This window comes from Desmodus rotundus, chromosome 10, assembly GCF_022682495.2.
Source record: "Desmodus rotundus isolate HL8 chromosome 10, HLdesRot8A.1, whole genome shotgun sequence".
Taxonomy (NCBI): Eukaryota; Metazoa; Chordata; class Mammalia; order Chiroptera; family Phyllostomidae; genus Desmodus; species Desmodus rotundus.
This window is the reverse complement of record NC_071396.1, coordinates 73,244,381-73,250,380: the sequence shown is the minus strand read 5'-3', so window position 1 is coordinate 73,250,380 and position 6,000 is coordinate 73,244,381.

Here is a 6,000-nt window from a genome sequence, read left to right as displayed (position 1 = left end):
AAAGGCCCATAGCACATCAAACACAGGCCAGCAGGAAGGAATGTAAAAGCGCTCTGGCTGCACCTAACATTTATGATTGTCGTATGATACTCTCTCCACACGAAGAAATCACAGATTTAAAGGGCAAATAGAAATATTTCTGATGTTATTTTTGGTGCATGTGATATTTTGCATGCTAGGTACTGGAGATAACGTTAAAAGCAGTGGAGTAATTGGAGGAAGCAAACAAAAACATATACTGTTATATTGTTACCAAATGGAAGTCAAGGTGGGGGGGCCAGGACCTGTTACCAAAACATGCCCCCTCTCCTGGGATCTTTTTGTACTATGGTTCTTTGCCTGCCACCCTTAGGAATTATGGTTCTCAATGCCAGAATTTGGTAAAAAGGAAAGGAACTATTTATTCAAATGTTATATGGATCTAGAGTAATGGCGGAATGTTACCATTAAAAATCTCAAAGTCCCTTAAAATGCCCACAAATATACACAGTCTTTCCTTCCCCCCCTTTGACCAACCAGGCCAGTCAGCGGTACCATATCTCAGGAAAAAGAAATAGAAGCTCGTAGCTCGGCTAGCTCCTGGTTCTTCCCAGTAATCCATGCTTGGCTGGGTAGGCCTCCCATTCCCAGCACCATCAGCTGTGTCACCCCCACGATCTCCAGTTCTTAATCCAAAACCACATGGCACCTTCTCATTCCCACAGCAAGAGTTCTTTCACCACTTTTCTTCCTTCATGGTCTTGCATTGTCCTCTTGCATAGTCCTGCTTTGTCTCCCCTGCATTCTTTCAAACTGCTAAGAGAGAGCTCTGCATGGCTGCTACATCTTGCTTTCCTGCTTCCTAAGCTGCAGGTCAAGGGAGCCCCCTTTCGGCTCCCACAACCTTGTGGATCAGAGAAAGTATGGCTGCCACACCTGGGTTTAAATCCTGCCATGAATCTTCTTCTGCAACTCCGTTTCCGACTCCTCCCATAATTGGCTACACCTGCTAGCACTCCAGTATTCTCTGCCTTTCTTGGCTGCCATAGTAAGTCTGGGCAGGTGTGGCCTCGTGGGTGGAACAAACCATCTCCAAGCTCTCATGCAGGCGCTGTAAGGGGAGCTGCCTCCTAGTTACATCACATGTCAAAGTCACTCCCATCTCCCTAGCTAGACTTGGTGATATGCAAAATAACTGTTTTTGCATATCAGCTATGAAGCTATCCTGCTGTTGATATGCAAAATAACTCTCAATGGCCCTGCTCCATGTGTCCCATCTCCCAGTTCAGACTTGTGGGGGTGGGGATATCCATATTTCTATATTTCCTGGACGCCCCCAAGTTCTGGACCCCATTTCAAATCCCCTCTTTGAGGGGGTGCTCTGGCTGCACCCTGTTACAATATCATGGAGGTTCTAAAATATACCAGTGATGTTAATAAAATAGCATTTTTGTTTTCATTTGTGAAATTGCAATTTTTATGATTAATTTGATTGTAAAATGCTAAGGAGCTGCCAAATCATAAAATAAACCTTTTAAAAAATGAATATTAAAATAGAGAAAAAATCAAACTATTATAAAATTGTCAATACCTTATATGACAGCCCATACAAAAACAGGCATTATCAGAAACGTTTCTTGCAAAATACCCTGAAAATCAATAGTATGAGAAAAATCCCTTCATCTTCTTTTTCCAACATTTCCTGTAATACTTCCTCTCTATCCAGCCTCCTCTCTCCTCTTCTTTTATTTCTCATTAATTCACTTATTTATTTATAAGTTCACCACACACTAATTGAGTACCATAGAATTCAGGATTGGTCAGTAAACAGAAACATATTTTGAGAAGAGAAGTATTTAGTATAAATTATTAGGGTAGAAATTTGTTAGAAGTACTAGAGGAACAAGTGGGAAGAAAATGGTATTACTGAAAGATCAGAAACTGAAATGAAACTGCCCTTTTGCCCACTGGAGCCTTTTTTCACATGCATCCTGGCTGCATGGCTACGAAAGAGCCCATAATTGTCTTCTGGCTTTGGTCAGCTCTTCTGTGGTGCTGCCACATGCCTGATAAGCACACACCAGACTACTATTAGAGTCTGAAGAAAAATAATGACTTCTAGTTTACATTTCCCTTGTAATCTCATAAAAGTGCCTCACTGGCAGACCCTATACTGAAACTATCCTGTCAATAGAACCTTAGTCTTTTAGCACATGAAATATGAGGGTAAGACTAGAAGGGCAGGAATGGTGCTAAGTACTAAAACAGTCACCATCTGGCACATTCCATCCCATGGTTACTTAGTATTATTAAAATTCCAGAAACAGCAAAATTGAAACTATCAGATTAGGAAAGCAGTATTTAGAATGAGTTCATTGTGTGTATAAGAGCAGATCACAAACTGTGAACTTTTAAATCCAAAAGTAATGTGTAGGTCAGGGATATGATATTACGGGATGGATTATAAAGTGAAAATGGGAAAGTGTTTAACCCTTATACTAGTTGGTTATTACAAAGGATTTTTCTAGACACAGGTGATTGGTGAAAAGTGATTATCTTATACCATTTTAGGAAAGATGACTTAAGTTTTTTTTTATGATTTATCAGAGGCATTTATGAGAAATAACATAAGGTGTGCTTATGTTTATGAAATAGGCTTGATTTAATTTTGTTTACATGGCTTAAATGGTTTAGTTTTTCATGGAATTTAAAGTTTGTCCCCATTTTGCATATAATTTTAACAGCACTCACAATCTTTTTGGCATGTTAATTGCTCCTAATCTTTGTATATTGGTTGCAATCACCCTTCTTTTTAAAACACAGTGGTCACAATGTCTACAAAAGTGGGGTGGCCACAAAGTCCCATTAGTCATTCTGTTAATTCCTGAGTTTTGTTAAGTCCTCCCCTTTTTAGTAACAATTTTACTTGTGACTAAATTTTATACCCTAAAGACTGAATTGTATAGTTACACTTCCAGCAAAGATGGAGTAAAGGACAGTTTTACATTCTGCTTAAAATAATCGAAAAAGAAACAAAATATATGAAATGATGGCTCTTGGGATTGGAAACCAGGCAACCAAGTGATCCCTGAGATAAAGGAAACAAATGACATGAGACCTAAAATTGCCTGAAACTGGAGAGAGTTTCTAGGTCATTTCCTTCTTTCTGTTGCATAATATTCCATTGTGTAGATGAACCACAATACAATACTATTTTTTAAATCCACTTATCTACTGATGTGCACTTAGGTTGCTTCTAACACTTGACTATTGTAAATTGTGCTGCTGTGAACATGGGGTGCACAGGTTCTTTTGAATTGGTGTTTGGGATTCTTCAGGTATATTCCCAGTAGTGGAATTGCTGGGTCAAAAGGTAGTTCCATTTTTAGTTTTCTGAGGAAATTCCATACTATTTTCCACAGTGGCTGCACCAGTCTGCATTACCACCAACAGTGCACTAGGGTTCCCTTTTCTCCACAACCCTGCCAACACTTGTTCATTGATTTGTTAATGATGGCCATTCTGACCTGTGAGAACTGGTATCTATCTCACTGTGGATTTAATTTGCATCTCTCTGATGGCTAGTGATGCTGAGCATCCTTTCATATGTCTTTGGGCCCTCTGTATGTCCACCTTGGAGAAGTGTCTATTCCCATTCTTTTCCCATTTAAAAATTGGATTATTTGTCTTCCTGGTGTTGAGACAAATAGGCTCTTTATATATTTTGAAGATAAAACCCTTGTCCAATGTATTATTGATAAATATGTTCTCCCATCCAGTCAATTCTCTTTTCATTTTGCTGGTGGTTTCTTTAGCTGTGAAGAAGCATTTTAATTTGATGAAATCCCATTTATTTATTTTTTCTTTATTTCCCTTGCTGTAGGGGATATATTGGCAAAAATATTGCTATGTTCAATATCTGAAATTTTACTGCCTATGTTTTCCTCTAGGATTTTTATGGTATCATGACTTATATTTAAGTATTGGACAATGATGTGGGAATTGATTGTGGAATTAGGGGATGGGCTGGGTGGAGGGAGGCAAAGGGGAAAAATTGGTACAACTGTAATAGCATAAACAATAAAATATTCTTTTAAAAAGTTAAAAAATAAAGTTGGTGCTCCTGGATGACATAAAAATAAATGTTCCTGTGTGCAAAAATAAGTCATTCACTGCATAAACGGATAATTGTGAATTTTAGAATAAATTTTGATCATTTTTAATATTACAAAATATACTTAATTTATAAAAATATTGTTAGAGTTGAAAAAATGAAACTGGAAATGTGATAATAATGCCCATTTTACTAGTTCCTTTCAACGTTGTACTATATACTCTACACAGTACAAGAAAGCAAGTAAAAGAAGAAAAGGTAATAAAGATTGGAAAGGTAGGAACTAAAATTTCATTATTTTCACAAAATAGGATTGTGAAAGAAAGTGTTACAAAGACTCTACAGACAACTTATTAAAATTAATAAACTTTAGGTAGCATAATCATAGAATACAACTTCAATATGTAAAAACCAATTTTATAATTTAAACTAGAAACAAGTAACTAGAAAATTAATTTATAATTACATAATTCTCAATTGAGTTTAAAAGTATATAATTTTCAATTGTATTAAAATTATGAAACAAACAAGTCAAGGCATTTCTACACTGCAAATTATAAAACTAGAGAAATTTAAAAAGATAAAATAAATTGATATACCACAGTAATGGACTGAGAGACACAATATGTGAATATGTTTTGTTAGTTGAAAATTATTGTTTAACAAAATGTCCCCACATTCTGTGGCTTAAAATAACAACCACTTGTCACTTTTTATAAATCTATTAGTCATATGGAAAGGCCTACTGATCTAGGTCATGTTTAGCTGATCTTGACTGCTCTCATATATGTAGCCATGGTCACTGAGTGGACCAGCTGGAGTCTAGCTGGTCCAGAATAACTTCACTAACATTTTGGAAGCTGCGTGGCTTTCACATGGGCAACAGGTGTTACAGGGCCACTTGTCTCTCATAATTAAGCAGGCTATCCTGAGCTTGTTCATGTGGTGGTGCAGACTCGGGGGTGTTAAAACTTGATAGGATAAGCTGCAAGGATTCATTGCAAAAAGATGATTATAAGTAGGGATGAAAAACTGGACATTTTTTTCTACAACAGATGTTTGTTCTTTCCAAATTTGTTTATCACTTCAATGCATCACAATACAAATCCTGTGGGGTTTTTTTGAAATTAATGAGTGGATTATAAGAGTTACTTAGAAATGTAATTGACTAACAACAGCGAGGTGATCTTAATAAAAAGCACCAAGTTGGAGACCTACACCTATAAATAGAAGGACCTACTACAAAGTTGTGGTAATTGAGAAAGTATGTTATTGACACAAGGATATACATCACCTCATTTCCAATGAAGCTGATTCACAAGGAAACATGGAAACAAGTCTTTTCTATGCATTGTGCTGAGTCAATTGAATATTTATATGAAAAGAACAAAGATTGACCCTGCTTAACACCACACACGCAAGCACATATGCACACACCAATGAAGCAGACTGCAGGTATAAATGAAAAAGATAGGCAATAAATCTCTTTTAAAAAGACATTGGAAAACATTTTTATGCTTTAGGAGTAGACAAATAATTCTTCAACAGGACACTAAGTGTGCTAACCATAATTGAAAACATGAGAACTTAAACTATTTTAAGATTAAGAACTTATGTTCATCAAATACAACATTAAGAATGTAAAACAATAAATCACAAAAAAGGCAAAGAACTGCTGCAACTCAATAATAGTAGACAACCAAAAAAGAAGGTACAAAAGACTTGAAAAAATGCTTTACAAAAGCAGATACCCTAATGCTTCATATACTTACAACATGTACATAAAATATTATTAACTAATTATCAGGAAAATTAAATTAACTCCTAAAACTACAATGGACTACACAACCACCAGAGTGACTAAGACAAAGAGGACATCGAATACCAAATGTTGGAGAGGATTTGGA